This window comes from Hemitrygon akajei, chromosome 12, assembly GCF_048418815.1.
Source record: "Hemitrygon akajei chromosome 12, sHemAka1.3, whole genome shotgun sequence".
In the NCBI taxonomy this organism is placed as follows: Eukaryota; Metazoa; Chordata; class Chondrichthyes; order Myliobatiformes; family Dasyatidae; genus Hemitrygon; species Hemitrygon akajei.
Genome location: NC_133135.1, coordinates 77,320,924 through 77,343,241, shown reverse-complemented (window position 1 = coordinate 77,343,241; position 22,318 = coordinate 77,320,924). Strand labels below are relative to the sequence as shown.

General features: G+C 41.7%; 1 protein-coding gene across 1 annotated transcript in view; it reads right to left on the bottom strand.

Annotated features, from left to right (window-relative positions):
- The window catches only part of ddr2a (discoidin domain receptor tyrosine kinase 2a), a 153,221-nt gene extending 133,881 nt beyond the window's left edge, over window positions 1–19,340 (bottom strand). The window contains exon 1 of the mRNA XM_073063541.1: window positions 19,162–19,340. The gene's annotated coding sequence lies outside the window, so the exon portion shown is untranslated. The remainder of the gene's footprint in view (window positions 1–19,161) is intronic.
- Window positions 19,341–22,318: the final 2,978 nt, after the last annotated feature.

The following is a 22,318-nucleotide window of genomic DNA, read 5'->3' as shown; positions in this document are numbered from 1 at the left end:
TGGAATCACATGCAGAGCTGCTATATTGCGAATCACTTAACATGTTTTGCTCCTGTCCACATTTAACTTCATCCCTGCCATCTTAAATTATCGAGGTTAGATATTTGCATAGTGGATTACATGAGAAGCATATGAAAAAGGTTCATTTCATTTATATAGCATTGCCTAAGGGCAGGGGAAGTTCGAGTTTGTAGTGAGAGAGGTGAATCATTAACCTAGATGAATCATAATCGAGCTGAAGCAATTGAACTGAAGTCAATTCCCAAAACACACAAAGAAAAGCTATTTTAAGAAGTCTTAATGAAAACCTTTAGTATCTCATTGAACCTCAACCAGACAAGGTGAGGACCCATTGCAGAACCATTTGCTTCCAAAGCATCTGAATTATTTTATTTATGTTGGACTTCTCTCCCCGTTTGTGGCTGGAATAAAGCAATTGATGTTGGATTTCAGCTGTGATTTGTTTTCCCCTTTGATGCTAAACTCTGGCTACTTTTACTAACTTCTCCCACTTGGAGTTCTCAGCAGCTACAACTACAGAAAAAAATGGATGGTTAGATGGCAATATAGTGGGTTGGTGGTGGAGGAGAAACGGAGTATGGTGGTCAATATTATAACAGATGTAAATCCACACAAACTCAGGGAAATTAAACACTGTTCTATCAGATGGTAAACTAATAAAAAAAAGTTCAGATACAAGTTCAGGATACTTGATAGTTCATAGAAAGGAATAGGTTAGATGAATCAAAACAGAAGAAAACACTCAGCAAATCAGACAGTATCCATGAAGGTCAAAGTTTTGGGTTGAGACCCTTCATTCATCTGCATTTATTATGTCCCCGAAGTTTAGACAGACATAGGTTAAAAGCAAACAAGTAGGACTAGCATAAGTGGGCAATTTGGTCAATGTGGATGAGCTGGGCCAAGGACAACTTTCTGTGCTATATTATTCTATGATTACATCAAGTTGCATTAAAATACGTATTTTTCAGGATTATGCAATTAAAAAATTGATTTCCCTACCCTTGCCCTACTGAATGCAATAATAATAATTTCAAAATCATTTTGTCTCTCTCTGGAAATTTGACCAGACACTTCTGACTTGAGTTACTCTTGTGCCCCAAACTCAATTTTCACCTCGTGTACATAGGAAGAAATCATTCCTATTGCAAATATCCCTTTGGAATGTAGCAGAGACAACCAGGACATTGTTGTCCTGGGAGCAACCATCTTTGGTCACTCCATGGAATAATGTGGTCTTCAAAGCACCATAAATTTTTGGGACACGTCAGGTAAGTCCATCAATTTAGCTTAATATTAAGCTCACTTCCCACTCTGTCCCATCACTAGATGAACCCTCCATCATCTTTATAGCATGGTTCCAGCACCTTCAATGTTGGCCATTCAGTCACTTCATGAATTCTGATTCCCATGTCTCCATTTCCATTATCAGAGCTAGCACTCCGAGTTTCTCCCAATTTTCAGATACCCTGATTCCCACCACCACCATGTCCATCGCTCCAGGTAGGCTCTGCTTGAACAACGATCCCACCCTGTCCCACCATGTATGCGATATTACAAGTCAACCTTTCCAATCTGCTACAGTGCAGATTTGTGGTTGCCACTAGTGCACCCCAGCCTCCAATGGAGTAAAGGATGACAGATGTTCATCGCCAAATGTGTGCAATTACAAATCTTTAGCAGATGCTGGAAATTCAAAGCAAATACGATTTGCTGGTTTTGATATTTCATCTTACCAACATTGTTCAGAAGTGTGCATTTTACGAAAAAAACAAACCAGCTTTGGTAAAATTTACATTTTACACTGCTCATTTACATTGCAATCCATAACCAATTGAAGTGGAAATTCAGATCTGCTGTAAGCAAATTGTGGAGAGCAAATTTCGACAATCTAAGTAATTAATTAATCTCTTAAAGATGTTAGCTAATAAATCAGAACTCTTCTCTCTTGGTTTAACATTTAAGGCAAAGGACTATAACACTCAACAGCTAGTTTTGTAATGCATTATCAACATCATCACATGTACTTTGATGCTTCACAAGGATAAATTATCAGACAAAACAATGACATGAAGTCCAAGCAGGCAGCATTAGAACAGGCAAGTCAAACGGTCATTGTTGAGCTCAGTTTTAAAGAGCATATTAAAGAAGGAGTCCAGTGGTCTATTTAATCTATAGAATTTAACAGTGAACAGTCAGGAGAAGATAGATTGAATGCAAGTCATGTTAGATAGATTAAGATAAAAGGAGAGGGAAGAAGAAAAACTAAGAAATAATTCAAAAAAGTACAACTGAAACTTATTAAATTTCTGGAAATAATTTGCCACGTCCATTGGAATTTTTGGTCTGTAGCTATTAAATTTCATGCCAGGTTCACAAAATTCATCATTAGCAGAATCATTATAAATTGGGAAAAACAGCTCAAAAATCTCTTCCACTTTCCATTCACATAGAACATAGAATAGTACAGCACATTACAGGCCCTTCGGCCCACAATGTTGTGCCAACCCTCAAACCCTGCCTCCCATATAACCCCCCACCTTAAATTCCTCCATATACCTGTCTAGTAGTCTCTTAAATTTCACTAGTGTATCTGCCTCCACCACTGACTCAGGCAGTGCATTCCACGCACCAACCACTCTCTGAATTAAAAAACCTCCCCCTAATATCCCCCTTGAACTTCCCTCCCCTTACCTTAAAGCATGTCCTCTTGTATTGAGCAGTAGTGCCCTGGGGAAGAGCCATTGGCTGTCCACTCTGTCTATTCCTCTTAATATCTTGTACACCTCTATCATGTCTCCTCTCATCCTCCTTCTCTCCAAAGAGTAAAGCCCTAGCTCCCTTAATCTCTGATCATAATCCATATTCTCTAAACCAGGCAGCATTCTGGTAAATCTCCTCTGTACCCTTTCCAATGTTTCCACATCCTTCCTATAGTGAGGCAACCAGAACTGGACACAGTATTCCAAGTGTGGCCTAACTAGAGTTTTATAGAGCTGCATCATTACATCGTGTCTCTTAAACTCTATCCCTCAACTTATGAAAGCTAACACCCCATAAGCTTTCTTAACTACCCTATCTACCTGTGAGGCAACTTTCAGGGATCTGTGGACATGTACCCCCAGATCTCTCTGCTCCTCCACACTACCAAGTATCCTGCCATTTACTTTGTACTCTGCCTTGGAGTTTGTCCTTCCAAAGTGTATCACCTCACACTTCTCCGGGTTGAACTCCATCTGCCACTTCTCAGCCCACTTCTGCATCCTATCAATGTCTCTCTGCAATCTTTGCCAATCCTCTACACTATCTACAACACCACCAACCTTGTGTCATCTGCAAACTTGCCAACCCACCCTTCTACCCCCACATCCAGGTCATTAATAAAAATCACAAAAAGTAGAGGTCCCAGAACAGATCCTTGTGGGACACCACTAGTCACAACCCTCCAATCTGAGTGTACTCCCTCCACCACGACCCTCTGCCTTCTGCAGGCAAGCCAATTCTGAATCCTCCTGGCCAAACTTCCCTGGATCCCATGACTTCTGACTTTCTGAATAAGCCTACCTTGTGGAACCTTGTCAAATGCCTTACTAAAATCCATGTAGATCACATCCACTGCACTACCCTCATCTATATGCCTGGTCACCTCCTCAAAGAACTCTATCAGGCTTGTTAGGCATGATCTGCACTTCACAAAACCATGCTGACTGTCCCTGATCAGACCATGATTCTCTAGATGCCCATAGATCCTATCTCTAAGAATCTTTTCCAACAGTTTTCCCACCACAGCTGTAAGGCTCACTGGTCTGTGATTACCTGGACTATCCCTACTACCTTTTTTGAACAAGGGGACAACGTTCGCCTCCCTCCAATCCTCCGGTACTATTCCCGTGGACAACAAGGACATAAAAGATCCTAGCCAGAGGTTCAGCAATCTCTTCCCTCGCCTCATGGAGCAGCCTGGGGAATATTCCATCAGGCCCCGGGGACTTATCCGTCCCAATGTATTTTAACAACTCCAACACCTCCTCTCCCTTAATATCCTTAACATGCTCCAGAACATCAACCTCACTCATATTGTCCTCACCGTCCTCAAGTTCCCTCTCAGTGGTGAATACCGAAGAGAAGTATTCATTGAGGACCTCGCTCACTTCCAGAGCCTCCAGGCACATCTTTCCACTTTTATCTCTAATCAGTCCTACCTTCACTCCTGTCATCCTTTTGTTCTTCGCATAATTGAAGAATGCCTTGGGGTTTTCCTTTACCCTACTCACCAAGGCCTTCTCATGCCCTCTTCTTGCTCTTCTCAGCCCCTTCTTAAGCTCCTTTCTTGCTACCCTATATTCCTCAATAGACCCATCTGATCCTTGCTTCCTAAACCTCATGTATGCTGCCTTCTTCCACCTGAATAGATTTTCCACTTCACTTGTCACCCATGGTTCCTTCACCCTACCATTCTTTATCTTCCTCACCGGGACAAATTTATCCCTAACATCCTGCAAGAGATCCTTAAACATCGACCACATGTCCATAGTACATTTCCCTGAAAAAACATCATCCCAATTCACACCCGCAAGTTCTAGCCTTATAGCCTCATAATTTGCCCTTCCCCAATTAAAAATTTTCCTATCCTCTCTGATTCTATCCTTTTCCATGATAATGCTAAAGGTCAAGGAGCGGTGATCACTGTCCCCCAGATGCTCATCCACTGACAGATCTGTGACCTGACCCAGTTCGTTACCTAATACTAGATCTAGTATGGCATTCCCCCTAGTTGGCCTGTCAACATACTGTGACAGGAATCCATCCTGGACACACTTAACAAACTCTGCCCCATCTAAACCTTTGGAACTAATCAGGTGCCAATCAATATTAGGGAAGTTAAAGTCACCCATGATAACAACCCTGTTATTTTTGCACCTTTCCAAAATCTGCCTCCCAATCTGCTCCTCGGTATCCTCGGTCTATTGAATACCCCCAGTAGAGTAACTGCTCCCTTCCTGTTCCTGACTTCCACCCATACTGACTCAGAAGAGGATCCTGCTACATTACCCACCCTTTCTGCAGCTGTAATAGTATCCCTGACCAGTAATGCCACCCCTCCTCCCTTCCCCCCCCCATCCCTTTTAAAGCACTGAAGTCCAGGAATATTGAGAATCCATTCCTGCCCTGGTGCCAGCCAAGTCTCCGTAATGGCCACTACATCATAATTCCATGTATGTATCCAAGCTCTCAGTTCATCACCTTTGTTCCTGATGCTTCTTGCATTGAAGTACACACACCTAAGCCCTTCTACCTTACTGCCTTTATACCCTTTATTCTGCTGCTCTTTCCTCAAAGCCTCTCTATATGTTTGATTTGGCTTTACTCCATGCACTTCTTTCTCTACTCTATCGCTCCGGGTCCCACCCCCCCTTGCAAATTAGTTTAAACCCTCCCGAACCATGCTAGCAAACCTACCTGCAGGATATTGCTCCCCCTCGAGTTCAGGTGCAACCCATCCAATCTGTACAGGTCCCACCTTCCCCAGAAGAGATCCCAATGGTCCAAAAATCTAAAACCCTGCCCCCTGCGCCAACTCCTCAGCCATGCATTCAACTGCCATCTCCTCCGATTCTTACCATCACTATCATGTAGTACTGTTAGCAATCCTGAGAACGCTACCCTTGAGGTCCTGTTCTTCAGCCTTCTGCCTAGTTCCTGAAACTCACACTTCAGGACCTCATCCCTCTTCCTGCCTATGTTGTTGGTCCCAACATGTATCACGACTTCAGGTTGCTTTCCCTCTCGTACCAGGATGTCAAGCACCCGGTCAGAGACATCCCGGACCTTGGCACCCGGGAGGCAACAAACCATGCGGGTCTCCTTCTCACGTCCACGAAATCTCCTGTCTGCTCCCCTGACTATAGAGTCTCCAATGACGACAGCTCTCCTCTTCTCCATCCCATCCTTCTGCACCACAGGGTCAGACTCAGTGCCAGAGGCCCTGCCACCGTGGCTCACACCTGGTCGGTCGTCCTCACCAACAACATCCAGGACGGTAAACTTATTATTCAGGGGAATGGCTACAGGGGTGCTCTGCACTACCTGTCTACTCTCCTTCGCTTTCCCCCCTCGGACTGTCACCCAACGACCTGCTTCCAGCAGCCTAGGTGTGACTACCTCCCTGTAGCTCTCATCTATGACATTTCCACCACAATACTCAAAAACATATGAGCAAATTGGAGAAGGCTAATATAACAGCAACACAAATTGGCTGGAAATTTATGACAATTCACTGCTCAGTACATCTCCTCCTTGCCACGGATTGTCAGAATTCTGCACACTAGGCTTTTCTCAGTTATGTTCCCAGCAATATTTGGCCCAATATTTTGTATTCTAAAGATTACTGAACTGTTAATAATTTAATGAAACATACTAAACCTATTTAAAAAGGCACAAGTTAAAAATCACACTTTGTTTGACCTGTACATAATCCTTTGATTAAATGTGATAATTAACTAGACAATAATCGTATTCAGCTGATTCACTATTTAATTCAGGCTTTCTGTCGCTTTTATTGTTTGGGCGTGATCATAGGAGAAACAAAGACCAATTTATAATGCTTCACCCGAACCACGTCCATTTCTTCCACATTACTCATTTGTAATGAAACGGGTTTGCTCATATGTAATAAAGTACCTGGTTTGAATTATTTTACTTCCTGTTGGTCTCAAAAATAGAATCAAGAATCTGCATCAGCATTGGTTGAATACTAATCACACACCAATGACACGAGCATGTTATTATAATTCATTTACATTGCTATTTAATTCTAGTGATTACAGTAAACCTATAACCCTACTCTAAGATTAATTTTATGTACCATATTTAAACACATGACGCCAGGCAGACAATCTTTTGATAATGGCTGGGGTCACCCGTCTGGTAAAGACATTGCCCAGGAAGAGGATATGGCAAACCGCTTCTGCAGAATAATTTGCCAAGAACATCATGGATAGGGGAAAAAATAAGAACAACAGTGTGAAGGGGATCTTTCTCACAGGCACAGATTAAAGACAGATGGAAGACCATGATCGCCCACGTCATATGGCACAGCACATAATGATAATGGTGTACTCCAAAAACAAAGGTTTAGAATTATGATAATGAGCATGAGAGCACAATATTAATTTTCGTGACGTTGCTAATTCTGAAATGAAAATGGAGACAGCACGACAGCAGGAATGGAATGATTGTATCTGTAAGGATACATCAGTTGTTCCCACACCAAACCACCAACTGGAATGCTGGAGAGAACAGCCTCTTGTTGCAACCACATGGTTAGGTCTCCCAATGGACTCAATGGATTTCTCAAGGAAGGTTACATTCCTCCAGTAAATAATTAGACATTTCACAGGGGAGCTGATGGCAGTATACTTCTTACGATGGGGGAATTTTCCACCATTGCCTCAGAAGTGACCAAACATAATCCTTGGGTCTGAAGGTTTGGACCGTGGTTGATTCCTAGTAGAAACTAAAGGGCCATTTTGGTGGAACATAATCATAATGGAATGGCTAGCTCTCTAACTTGCTTTAAAAATTTTTGTTTTAAACTCTTCCTAAATAGAATCTTAGTCCCTTATTTCAGGATCTATTTCTGCAGATGTTTCACTTCTGCAGGTCAGTATTATTTGTGGAAAGAGAAATAGAGTTGACGTTTCAGGTTGAAAACCCTTCATCAGAATGTTAAAGAGAGGAAGTAAGTTTGTTTTAATTTGAGAAAAGAAGTGTCGAGGAAGTACTTCACAGAGGGTGAGGCTAGAATTGCAATGGGGTTAATGTGTAGATGAAGTCATCTGGTTGATAGATGTAAGGAGGAAAGTGGTAGAAGGGGAAGGGGGGATGGGCACAGGGGGAATGGGGGAAGATGGGTCAGGAAGTGGGGGCCAAGAAGGGACTACAGGAAAGGGGGGGGCAAGAAAGGGGGGCAGGAAAAGGGGAGGTCAGAAAGGGTGGATGGGAAGGGGGGATGGGGGTTGGGATTGGGGAAGGGGACGGCAGGGGGAGACGGGAAGAGCGGTGGAAGGGGGAATGGAAAGGGGAAACAGGAAGGGAAGGGGTAACAGGAAGACGGGGACAGGAAGGGGGGACATGGAGAACTCAATCACAGGAATGTAAAAGTTGCAAAATATCGATCTATAGAAAAAGCCCCTAAGCACGCACAATGATGTGATGAGAGAGAAAACAAGTCTGAATTACAAATGAAAGTCCTATTGCAAAACTGAAAAAGAAAGCAGGTCATTTGAGGATGATACAAGGTCCAGATGGTTAAAATACACTCAGCCTGAAGACAAAGCACTGAACCTCAAGCTAATGTTGAAATTCACTATAACAGTACACAAGACCACAGGTAGATCAAACTGTCAAACAGGAAGCTCAAGGATTACCCTGCCGAATCAGAATCAAGTTAATATCACTGGCATAGCTGGTGAAATTTGTTGTTTTGTGGCAGCAGTACATTGTTATACATAATAATAAAAGCAAAGCTATAAATTACAATAATAAATATATTCTATATAAAAGTTAAATTATATAGGTAGTTCAAAAAGAAAGCTAAAAATGAAACAAAAGTGAGTTAGTGTTTGTGGATTCATTTTCCATTCAGAAACCTGATGGCAAAGGGGAAGAAGCTGTTCCTGAGTGTGTGTCTTCAGGCTCTGTACCTGCTTGATGGTGGCAATGAGACGAGGACACGTCCTGGGTATTGGGGATCCTTCATGATGGATGGCACAATGCAGGAGGTCTGCAATGTGGCCAGCTATACTCTGAATGATTTCTCTAAGTCAATGCTGACCTGGGATAATGGGTCATCACCAATAGAGCTGCTCCATAAGACAAAGGAGCAGAAGTCGGCCATTCGGCCCTTCGAGTCTGCTCCGCCATTTTATCATGAGCTGATCCATTCTCCCATTTAGTCCCACTCCCCCGCCTTCTCACCATAACCTTTGATGCCCTGGCTACTCAGATACCTATCAATCTCTGCCTTAAATATCAGACTCCTCAATACCCAGAGCCTGGACTGACACCTTGCCTTATTGTCCTGTTTATTATTTATTGTAATGCCTGCACTGTTTTTGTGCACTTTATGCAGTCCTGTGTAGATTTGTAGTCTAGTGTAGCTTTCTCTGTGTTTTTTTTTAATGTAGTTCAGTCTAGTTTTTGTACTGTGTCATGTAAACCATGGTCCTGAAAAATGTTGTCTCATTTTTACTATGTACTGTACCAGCAGTTATGGTCGAAATGACAATAAAAGTGACTTGTCTTGACTTGACTCCTTAAGTGTCTCAAGCATTTTCTGTTTTTATTTCAGACTTCCCGCTAATGCAATGTTTTTGATTTGCTTTAATTGGCTATTCGATAAATGTTTAATCAGTCCAACTAAAGCCAACTCTCTTAAGGTCTGTCTTTTTCGATTAAATGAAAAGTGGAATACACATGAGAACTACCTGTACATCTCCCAGTGGGAAAGCTCAGCCACGGAATTTATTACCAGAGCACAAAAATATTAAGAATATCAGGCAAGTAATAAAGAAGCATTATATTTGCAATTAAATGCAAGAAAACAGATTTAGAAATCTAGATAATTTGTACTCATAGCTAACCGCAGTGATCGTTCCTCACCCACTCTAGAAATTACCCACAGGAGTGTTGCTGCCTGACAGCACAGTCTCCACATACATTTCTGTGGCCAAGAGAGGCTGTGCTTAACCATTTCTCTCCAATCTTTTCCCTCATGTAATAAAATCAAATGAATCAGTCTTGACTCAACATAGCACTCCCTAACTGAAGCTGTGATATTAATATGCATCATGAATACATTTATATTTCTTCAACAGTCTGTCAGAATGTAGTGGCATTCAGAATGAGATTTGAATTTTGGTCCTCCATAGACTCCACTTGAAAATTCAATCATTGTCAAGTTCAAAATACAGTATTTTTAATCCTCTATCTTTTACTGATAGTCTGCTTTGTGAATTTTCTGCACTACCTTTTGCTGTATCTGTTCTTTACTGACCCACAGAATAACTATAATGCCTCCCACCTTACCTACCCAGGTGGTCTTTAACATATAATGAGTTACAGCATGGTAAATAAATTACTTAATTTTTAAATGCACTTTGAAAGGTGAAGGTCATACTTAAGATACAGTGCAAAACTTAGCAGAGTTGACTAGATGATTTGATCAAAATTATGATTTTAACGAAGTTTCCGAAGTCTGAATCGAGTTGCAAGCATACAGTCCATACAGTTCCAAAATGAAAGACTGATGTGAAAATGTGAACACTTCCACAATGAACAGAATGAGAAAAATATACCGTAAAAGGATTTTTTCTTGTTCTGTACATGGACACGTGATGACTGTTACAACTTTTAGAGGTGACATAATGTTAAAGTTACACATTATAATTACTTCCAAGCAAAAATACTGCTTTTGACCTTCCCAGTTGAGCATTGAAATTTTTTATGATATTTATCAATCTACATTACCGAATGCCTCATAAATGTGGCATTTTGTTTCAAAAGCTGAACAGAGACAGCTTGCATTGTTTGCTGCTCGTATTTCACCTTGCTTATTTTAATACTACTGCAGAGAATTTCATGAATTTATTGCCAAGTAACCAGAACATTCAACAGATAAGACTGTAACATAACCATTAGTACAGGATAGTTACAGATGTGACCTGCAGTGAGGGAAGTGGGAAAATGAAGAATCTGGCATTGATAAATAATACTCAGTAATAGCCAAGGATCAGATTAAGTGTTATATATAGTATGGATTGTATACTGGAACAAGACAGAGGCTAACTAACCCAAGAGAAAACAGCCATGTGAGGTAAGGAAGTCTATTCCCATGAACAACGTCTGCATGTTTAAATGACAAATAAATTAAACACAATCAGCTAGAAAAAAAGAAAAAAGATTAATTTGATGGGCTCCACACTAAATGGAGTTTTGAAGTGTTATCCGTAAGTAAATGACTGAAGTTCCATACTGATACAATATTGTGCATTTCAAGAAAAGGGAGAATAACTGATCTTTAAATAGCTAAGTTAAGAGAATATTTGCTGATAATTGCATAAACCAAATATACTTATCTTCTATTATCTTTCATTTTTTTCACAACCCCATGATTAGAAATAGAAAGAATTTTTCCTCAATCTGTGAAAAGAGCTGTTGTGAGTTTGTAATGTCACTTTAATAAGCAGTACAGTTACATTTCTGCATCATGAGTTAGTACAACGCTTTGCGGATTTAGCGATGTATGAAATTATATCAATTGCTTCAAAGAGCACATGCTCCTTGACATGTGAGCTATTCTTCAACTAATCCCATTGAATTTTTAAGAATGAAAAAGAATAAAGCACAGATTTTGACAGGACGTGGAACCTTCACACCTTTTTTTTTAATCTTTAATTTTCATCTGCAAGTCCATTTCCAGCCATGCCTTCACAAACTGAAAATGTTTTTGCCACATCTTCAAAAATCTTTAGTTATAATTTCATAAAAGAAATAGAGATCATGCAATTAGTTAAAACCACAGAAGAAAAAATAAATTGTTGGCTAAATATTTGCTGACAATTTTCCATTTATTTACTTGCCAGCCAAAAGTAACAGAGGGATTGAATGATCTTCCTTTATGTGATTAAAGAATGTCATTTCGTTGTTACATTTTCAGCAGTTTCTTTGTTAAAACTCCCATAAACTGGATGCAAAGTGGAACTACCACAGACCTTTCTCCTTTTAAATGTTGACAGCTTGCAGTAAATGAGTCTTCCCTAAATGTAAAAGCTTAGTCAGTACAGACTTGTAAGCAAACTGGAAATCACAAAGTTAAATCCAACATTTTACATAAACTAAACTGTTTCTCAAAATAATGTTGAGAAACACACACACACACACACACACACACACACACACACACACACACACACACACACACACACACACACACACACACACACACACACACACACACACACACACACACACACACACAGTGCTGGAGGAACTCAGCAGGTCTGACAGCATCTATTGAAATGAATAAAAAGTCGACATTTCAGGCCGAGAGCCTTCTTCAGGATTTAGTTTCTTTCCTCAAGCTACCGGTTCCTGATTATCTGTCTGTCTGTCCAGTTACTATTTGTGGGATCTTGACTTTGGTTAGACAATAACAATTGCACCATTCTCAAAGTGTTTTGTTACCAGTAAAATTCCTTGAAGCATGGACATTTACAGAAAAGGTCACAGCCTGCTTAATTTGTCCTTGTTAGAGAGGATCTACGTAACTTAACCTCATTTCCCAGTTCCGATCCATAGATTGTGCTTCAAGAGCTCTTCCAGATAACTTTACTGTTTATATCTCTGACATCTTTTTCCAGACAACTACCACCCAGAGTGCTTTTAACTATTTAACTTGCCTCTGTTTCTTCTCCAATTTATATCTAAAATTAAATCTAAATTTCTGGGTTACTGCTCTCTTAGTAAGGGGAAATATGATTCTATGAAATAGCTCCTTCCTGTTCACCCGTTTGATGCTTCTGCATCTCAGTTGAATTTCCCCTCTGTAGCCTTTGGTTATGAGAAAACAACCCCAGCCAAAGAAACACTACTTACTACAAAGTTATTATTTAATTTGAAAATAGTTTTCCACAGTATTATGACATCTACCCTGTAGAGTGGTGACTAGGACTCACACAGTTGTCCATGCCATCTACTGTTTTTTATAGTTCTATTTCATACTCTTCTGGTGGATGAATAAGGGTAACCTTTTATTTTTGCCTTCAGAACAAGTAATTCTAGCTCTCTATTGTCTTCAAGGACCTGCAGATACCTATTCCAAAATCCTTCTATTCTCCGATGCATCTCATTGTGTCCAATCATTCATTGTCCTTGCCTTGCTTGCTCTCCCCATCTGCATCTGGATTGAATTCCAGTTGCCACATACCTCTCAACCAGTACGTTGATTTATTCTTGCACCTGGCAATCTTCCTAGCATTAACTGCATTGCCCATTTTGACCAAGGAGCCACCCGTGGGAGGCCCCCATGATGCAAGGGGACAAAACAAGTTCTTTCTCTCTCGTTATAAATAGGTTTGTGAAAAATTATATGCAGTTCTCTGAGATAGATGGTATTTCATCTGTGTAACCTTAATTCATATGACCTTAATCTGTGTAACCTTAATTCATATTCGTATGAGGTTGCAATGCTTATTAAGTGATGGAGGGTGCTTGCCTCAACCCATAACTTCTCTCCTTCCACAAACAAGGGATGCTGGAAATCCAAGCCACACACACAAAGTGCTGGAGGAGCTCAGCAGGCCAGGCAGCATCGGTGGAACAAAGTACAGTCGACATTTCAGGCCGAGACCCTTCGGCAGGACTGGGGAAAAGATGATGAGGAGTAGATTTAAAAGGTGGGGAGAGGTGAGGGAGAACACAAGTTGATAGGTGAAATGGGAGGGGGAGGGGTGAAGTAAAGAGCTGGGAAATTGATTGGTGGAAGAGGTACAGGGCTGGAGAAGGTGGAGTTTGATAGGTGAGGATAGAAGGCCATGAAAAAAAGAAGAGGGGAGGAGCAGCAGAGGGAGGCAATGGGCAGGCAAGGAGATCAGGTGAGAGAGGGAGAAGGGGATGGGAACTGATGAGAGGGAAAAGGGGATGGAAACTGGTGAGAGGGAAAAGGGGATGGGAACTGGTGAGAGGGAAAAGGGGATGGGAACTGGTGAGAGGGAAAAGGGGATGGGAACTGGTGAGAGAGGGAAAAGGGGATGGGAACTGGTGAGAGAGGGAAAAGGGGATGGGAACTGGTGAGAGAGGGAAAAGGGGATGGGAACTGGTGAACCGGTGGGCATTACTGGAACTTAGAGAAACTGATGTTCATGCTGTCAGGTTGGAGGCTACTCAGACGGAATATAAGGTGTAGTTCCTCCAACCTGAGTGAGGCCTCATTGCAACAGTAGAGGAGCCCATGGATAGACATATCAGAATGGGAATGGGACGTGGAATTAAAATGGGTGGCCACTGGGAGATCCTGCTTTTTCTGGTGGACAGAGCATAGGTGCTGGGCGAAACGGTCTCCCAATCTCACCAATAGACAGGAGGTCACACCGGGAGCACCGGACAGCGTATATGACCCCAAAAGACTCACAGGCGAAGTGTCACCTCACCTGGAAGGACTGTTTGGGGCCCTGAATGGTAGTGAGGGAGGAGGTGTAGAGGCAGGTGTAGCGCTTGTCCCGCTTGCAAGGGTAAGTGTCAGGAGGGAGATCAGTGGGGAGGGATGAATGGACAAGGGAGTTGTGTAGGGAGCGATCCCTGAAGAAAGCAGAAAGTAGCAGGGGAGGGAAAGGTGTGCGTGGTTGTGAGATCCTGCTGGAGATTCCGGAGAATTATGTGCTGGATGTGAGGTTGGTGGGGTGGTAGGTGAGGACAAGAGGAACCCTATCCCTGGTAGGGTGGCGGGAGGATGGGATAAGAAGGGTCTGATGCTATGCTGTACTATTCTATGGAATAATTGGCAAGATTTTTGTTAAGCATTATGAGAGTACAATTGCACATGCTTACAGTTGCAAAACAGATGAAATTGTTTGATGGATTGGTAGGGATTAATGATGGACTGGTTACTTTAAAAACAGTAAATTGGAAGAATGGGAAAGGAAATTGAATGGTTGGATAAGCTAATAGCTTTGGCTCCTTGGTAGTATTTGTTGCTGTGTCCAATGTTGCCAATCTGTTGGTTTTGGTTGCACTGTGCCAGGGATGTCATACACAGGTGGACATGAAGGGTCACAGATTTATTTGAAGAGTAAGTTGATTCTCCTGATGCCCTAACCAGTTGAACTTCCAGTCTCTGATACACCATGGGAGTTCTCATATGGGGGAATGAGATGGAAAATCAGCAAATCCTATATCTAGTCGCAAGTAAGAGACACAAATCAGATTTATATACTTAAAATACAACAATAATTTTCTAAATTTGAATACATTCATAATTTGCATTTATGTAACACATTGAAGATATTAAAATGATTTGTATTGATTGAAAATCCATAAATGCAACTGAAGAAAATGCAACTGGCAGTTTCCCCCAAAGCTTTCAAGAACGTCCCAAAGTGCTTTACAGTCAATGAAACACACTTAAAGTACTGATACTGTTGCAATGAAATAATGAAACCAGTTTTCATGCAGAAAGATCTTATAATCAGCAATTAAATACATTCTAAATGCTAGCTGCAGGGTAAGCATCTGTGAGCATCAGGTCAGGGCATCTGGAGACTCAACTTACTCTTCAAATAAATCTGTGACCCTTCATGTCTCTAAAGCAATGACGTTCTTCTCATCTTTTAGTAACATTGTAAAACTCCATTTGTGTATGGAATTTAATTTCCTTTCCCATACTTTCAATTTACTGTTTTTAATATAACCTATTCACTGATAATCTCTACCAATCTGTCAAATACATCAGTGTTGGAACTGTAAGCATATGGATTTATATTCTAATAATGATTAGCAAAAATCTTGCCTATTATTCCAATTATGTCCAAGCATAGAAGAGTACAGCACAGCAACAGATCCTGTAGCCCAAGTTGGTTCAGTAGAGCAATTCTGAATAGCTAAGTGAAGACTGTCATTGGTAGCTTACAACTATGACATTAGGTTTTATAATGCATTCTGGTCAAATAGTTTCAAAGTGCTGAACTCTGAAGTTAAAAACATTATAATAAATGTATTTTCTATGAATATTTATTCACATGATTAGATAAATTTAAAGTTCTTGTTTTCAATGTCATCCTTTTAAAATGAAGAGATGGGGACCTGATTTCCAAATGTATAAACTGCAAATGACTATTTCAGTAATATATTAAACCACTTATCATTTTTAGATCTCTAAAGCAATGACATTCTTCTTATATTTTAGTAATGTTGTATAAACTTTATTTTTAAAATATAAAAAAGGGTTTGATGGCATACACTTGGTGAAGGAAACATTTAGTAATAGGCAGAAGCTATCTTTGTGTAATTTCTAACTTTAAAATGACTACTTGACTGTAGCCAAGCTGCATGTGCTGTTCGTTGTGGCATGTCTTCCCAGTCATGATGTTGTAGCCACCCCTCTCTGTGTAAAGCTCCTTGTCTGATTCCCTCTACCCCATGCCAGGCTTTTTAGCCAGCAGCACTGAAGCAACCCTTTCTATGGCTCACATAAATCTTCCTCTGCCTTCCAAAATGAAGAACAATTGTCTCTGTTTCAAAACTGTAAATAAACAAACCAAACCTTACTCAGACTCTTCTCTGAGATGGAGTGCATGTTTGTCTCTCTTGCCAGAAAGTAAAGACTATGGTATGTGGAACCAGTTCAACATGACATACCCTCCACTAACTGACAGACAGTAAGTATAATTTCATATTTCATATTTGCTTATGACAGTAAAGGAGGCCATTCAGCCCACTGAGTTATTTTTGGCTCTCAGCGCAATTGCACAAATCATGTAGCCCACATTCTCTGTAAGCGCAATGAGCCTGTTATCTCTCTGGGTGTGACAGCGGTCTCCGACAAACGAGGTAGTGGGAATATTTGACTTCTTGACTCAAGTGGAATGGCTAGGAGAGGGAAATGGGAATAAACTAGCCCTGTAGGATGAAGTACACAAACATCTGCTCATCTACTATTCATTTATTATTATTAAAACCTGAGCACAGCCCTATTCAGGAAAAATGGCCATATGTTTCTCATATTTCCTTGAGCCGTAGAAGGAAGTCTTCTATGTCGTAAGGAAATATAACTTTATTGCAGCTCTCAGGGTACGCTGATCAGTCAGTCCGATTCCTCCTGTTCCCCGCCCCCCCCCCCCCCCCATCACCTGTTCTTTCTTACATGCCCAAAAACTACCTTTGATTCTCCTGTCACCCACCCACAGCAAGGGCAGTTAATCTGGAAGCACATGGTTTAGATATGGGAGAAATTCTACATGGTGCCAACTCCAACACATGGTGCCTAAGGTTAGGTTTGAACTGAGTCCTGGAGTTGAAGTCCTATCTGTGTGCAAGAGCGGGTGGGTGGGATCGGGGATTAGGGGTAACACAAGGGGGAATTTCTTTACTCAGAGAGTGGTCGCTGTGTGGAACAAGCTTCCAGTGGTAGAGGCAGGTTCGGTATTGTCATTTAAAGTAAAATTGGATAGGTATATGGACAGGAAAGGAATGGAGGGTAATGGGCTGAGTGTGGGCCAGTGGGACTAGGTGAGTGTAAGTCTCGGCACGGACTAGAAGGGCCGAGATGGCCTGTTTCCGTGCTGTAATTGTAATATGGTTATATGGCAGGTTGTGCTGTAGTTGGTGTTGCTGCTTGTGTTGTTCAGCTGAATATTGTGGGCATACGATGTTGGCAGCAGAATGTCTGGCAACAGCTGTGGGCTGCCCCCAGCACATCCTTAGGTTGCATTGGTTGTTAGTGTCAATGATACATTTCACTGTGTTTCAGCGTACACATGGTAAATCAAGGAATTGGAATCTGAATCTGGGAGCTTTTGCCTTTACCACCGCACAAGGACGGAGTTAGTGTTAGCAGCTTTCCTTATTTACTGCTTTTGACTGACACGGATCTGTGTGAATACAAAGGAGTTTAGTAATGACAAGTCAAATACTCCATGAGCAAACACGGGAAATCTGCAGATGCTGGAAATTCAAACAACAACACACACAAAATGCTGGTGGAACACAGCAGGCCAGGCAGAAGGAGAAGCACTGTCGACGTTTCGGGCCGAGACCCTTCGTCAGGACTCCACGAGTCCATGGCTCCATGAGTTAAGTTTTCACATCAAATAAATTTTTAATAATTAATTGATAAGCTATTCCTTTTTTCCCTAGCAACTTGTCGTTCCAAATGTATCATTTATGATTCAGTGTGTCACATCGTTTTATACTTTCTAGCCAAATAAAATTTTCTGAAAAGATGAATGCATTAGATGAAGGCAGAGAAGGGATCTTTTGGCTTCCAGTTCCCCTACAGATAACATTGGCCCAAGTCAGAAATTGCAAAGTGAATGGACTTCAGGTTTCATCAGCCACCTGCCTAGGAAGTGGGCTCGATCATCACAGAGTCGTCAGCAACCCACTTACAGATCAAAGTTAAAGTCAAAGTACATTTATTATGAAAGCATTTATTCAGCATACAACCCTGAGATTCGTTCCTGGCTTGTATATCAAAGGCTGTAATCGGCATGGCAATGTAGTGGTTAGCACAGCGCTTTACAGTAGCAGTGAGCGGGTTCAATTCCCACCACTGCCTGTAAGGAGTTTGTAGGTTCTCCCTGTGACTTCGTGGGCTTCCTCCCACAGCCCAAAGAGGTACAAGATGGTATGTTAATCGGTCATTGTAAATTGACCAGTGATTAGACTAAGGTTAAATCAGGGGTCGCTGGCAGCAGGCTCAAGGGGCCTGTCCCGCGCAGTATCTCATTAATAAAAATTAAACCATACAGTACGTTGGAACCTTTCTGCATATACATGCGGCAGATCTGACCCAAACCTAAAGCAAGACGGAATTGATCACACAGCAGAATTATGGTGAGATATCATATCAAGGCACTGGTGAAACTCTACATTTGTGAAAACCCTGTTAACGAAATACACATCGGAAGCAGCTACAAATCCAGTACCGAAGAATCTTGTAAACACAATCAGGCAAACAGACAAAGAGTGCTAAGAGTCTGTGGCTAGATAACACAATGTTAACTTTGGAGTTTCCCACTTGGCCATTGAAAGTAGTCGCTTGCAAAACTCGCAGCTGGCTACAGTGCAAACTCCAGAGCTGCTCCTGGTGCTGCTGATCGTTTGATTATGCCTGCCATGCAAACAGCAAAAAAGTTGTACTTTACCTCAAATTTTTCCCCACATCACACCGGTTTTCAACACCGATGCCTCTCCGCAGTTAGGATTATATTTTTAAAAGTTTCCTCTAATTTTTGTTCGCTCTTAAAGAGCTATGGTTTATTGAAACATCCTTATTTTTAAAATAATAAAATTGCCAAGCTTAAGCAAAAATACTGGCGGTCCGGTGGAGAGCTGTCACAAAGGATTTACAAAAAAATAGCATACCTGTATGAAGAAGAACACTTTCCTCAATACAAGTGCCTAGATGATATATAGATATGTCTTTCGTTGTCTGTTTATCTTCACCAGTCTGCTCTTGGTGTGAAGTTTCTTAGAATTCCCTGATTTCTCTGTCATGAACAAAGCTGATGTAAGATGCCTGCAAAAAAAAATCTAACATTCTGGGCATTCTTGGGAGTCAGCCAGGGATCCCAGAATTCCATGAGAAGCACAGGCTGTTTCAATTAGAAGCACTGACTATAACCAATCGCAGCAGTTTAGACTTATTTCTACTGGCCCAAGGGACGCTGCATATTACTGACAACAAGGACTGAATGAAAAGTTTTGTCAGCCCTGAAGTCATGCAGGAGGTCTTCTTTCTGTTATAACTTGTCCAAAAGAGAAACCATAGCAACTCCCAGAAGCAGGAAGTGACACTGCAGGGCACCATTGTATCTCTGTTTTTTAATTGGGTAGTCTTTGGAAACACCACAGAAAATTTCTGACTTCTTCTCCCAGGATATATTGACGGAAAGCAACCTGCTTTCAGTTTTGCAATCTGCTTTTAGTTATGCAAATTACATTAGAAATTCAATCGGAATGTTTCCTTTTTCCTTCATTTCGCTGTAAATGAAAATGAACCTATTTCAGGGTAAAAAGGGGCACCAACATTTCGGTTGCTTTGTCTCAGTTCATACTGATCTGACTTCTTCTTCAGGGGGTACCTCCTCACACAGATGCTGCTCGACCCATTGAGTTCCTCCAGCAGATCGTTTGTTGCTCCTGGTTCCAGCATCCAGCAATCTCTCATGTTTCCAAGGCAACCTGTCTGTTACTCTTCTCCACACAATGATCCTTCTAGAACAGTCCAGGGAAACTCAGTTGTCCTGAACTGAACCTTGCTGTCGCAGCAGAGACAACCCAAGAGGAAGAAACCCGAGGTCCAGGAGCCAGTTCTCATTAGAGGATCAGAGGTGAAGAAGATAAGTGTGGTGAACGACATATACCTGTCTGGACACGCCCCCTGCTGACTGCTCCTGTGGCTCCTCCCACAGACCCCCTGTCTGGACTGCTCCTGTGACTCCTCCCACAGACCCCTGCTGACTGCTCCTGTGGCTCCTCCCACAGACCCCCGTATAAAGGTGATGGAGGTCTGAGCCCGGCCTCTCTGTCTCCAGGATGTAGTATGGTGGTCACTCACTGCTTGTTCCTTCTTCCAGTCAATAACAGCCGATACCTCGCCTTTACATCTCAGAGTGAGTTATTGATGGTGCATCAATAAGCAACTTCACATTTCTGTGTGTCATCATGTCATAGGATCTGTCCTGGGACCAGCACTTAAGTGCCATTACAAAGAAGGAACAACAGTATCTCTATTTTCTTAGAAGTTGGCGTAGATTCGGCATGTCATCTGAAACTTTGACAAACTTCTATAGAAGTACAGTAGAGAGTATCCTGACAGGTTGTTTAATAGTCTGGTATGGAAACACCAATGCCTAAAAATGGAAAAGCCTACAAGAAGTGGAGGATACAGTCCAGTTCATCCCAGGCAAAACCTGCCCTACCAAGGAGCGCCACTACAAGAAAGCAGTATCCATCATCGAGGACCCACCCCTCACCCCCCCCCCACCATCCAGGCCATGCTCTTTTCTTGCTGCTGCCATTGGGAAGGAGGTAGAGGAGCTTTAGGTCCCGCACCACCAGGTTCAGGAATGGTTATTATCCTTTGACCCTCAGTTTCCTGAACCTGTGTGAATAACTTCAACTCTGAACTGATTCCACAAACTATAGACTCACTTTCAAGGACCATACAACCCATGTTCTCAGTATTATTTTTTTTTGTATTTGCACAGTTTGTCTTCTTTTGCACACTGTTTGCTTAGCAGCCTTTGTGTTTAACACTCATTGTTTACATTGTATTTCTTTGTTCTACTGTGAATGTCTGCAAGAAAATGAATCTCAACTTAGTATATTGTGACATATATGTACATTGATAATAAATTTCATTTGAACTTTGATCTAAGGCTTCCCAACATATTTCTGAAGGTAATTTGGTCTGAAAACTTTGTCAGCTAGATTCTTTAGAAGTCCCTAAGATATCTTTCTTACTGTCCCCATCTGCATGGCATTGACCCCCCCCCTCCTTCAAGAATACTCCCTTCTCAATTGATGCTCTGAATAATCAGGCCATGCATTCCTGACTCTCCAGTGCCTTGATATTCTCATCCATGCAGGCATTCAATCTTCGAATTTGCTTATGAATTTGATCCTGTGAGTCTATCCCCATGCATGGCTGGTCACTGTTTCTGACCCTGGGAGTCTATCCCCGTGCATGGCTGGTCACTGTTTCTGATCCTGGGAGTCTATCCCCGTGCATGGCTGGTCACTGTTTCTGATCCTGGGAGTCTATCCCCGTGCATGGCTGGTCACTGTTTCTGATCCTGGGAGTCTATCCCCATGCATGGCTGGTCACTGTTTCTGATCCTGGGAATTGCTTTGGAATCCATGGCCTGTAATTCAACACATTCCAAAAATGCGTCCCTGATCATCAGCCAGGATTCTGGCACCCTCCCAAAAACCTGGCCTAAACCATTTAAAATCATTCTCACCTTCAGCCTTTGGCCACCATCCATCCCAAAATAAAGCCTGGCATTAGTCCCGAATCCTGGAATTCTTGCAGTATAGCTTGAGAGTATTTAAAATTCTTGAAAGACTTACTTTGAATTCTTAAGCATGTGAAATTGCATTTGGTTATGTCTGTTTGAAGTAGAATAGAATTGGGTTTATTATCTCTGACAAATGTCATGAAATTTGTTGTTTTGTGGCAGTGATACAGTGCAAGACATAAAAATTCCCATAAGACCATAAGACAGGAAGAGAATTAGGCCATTTGGCCCATTGAGTCTGCTCTGTCATTTAATAATGGCTGATGCTTTTTTCCCTTCCTCAACCCCACCCACCGGCATTCTCCCCTTAACCTTTTATGCCATGTCCAATCAAGAACCTATGAGGCTTTGCCTTAAATACATTCATCATCCTGGCCTCCACAGCTACAGGTGGTAATAAATTCCACAAGTTCACCATCCTCTGGCTAAAGAAATTTCTCTGCATCTTTATTTTAAATGGCCGCCCTTTCAATCCTGAGGCTGTGCCCTCTTGCCCT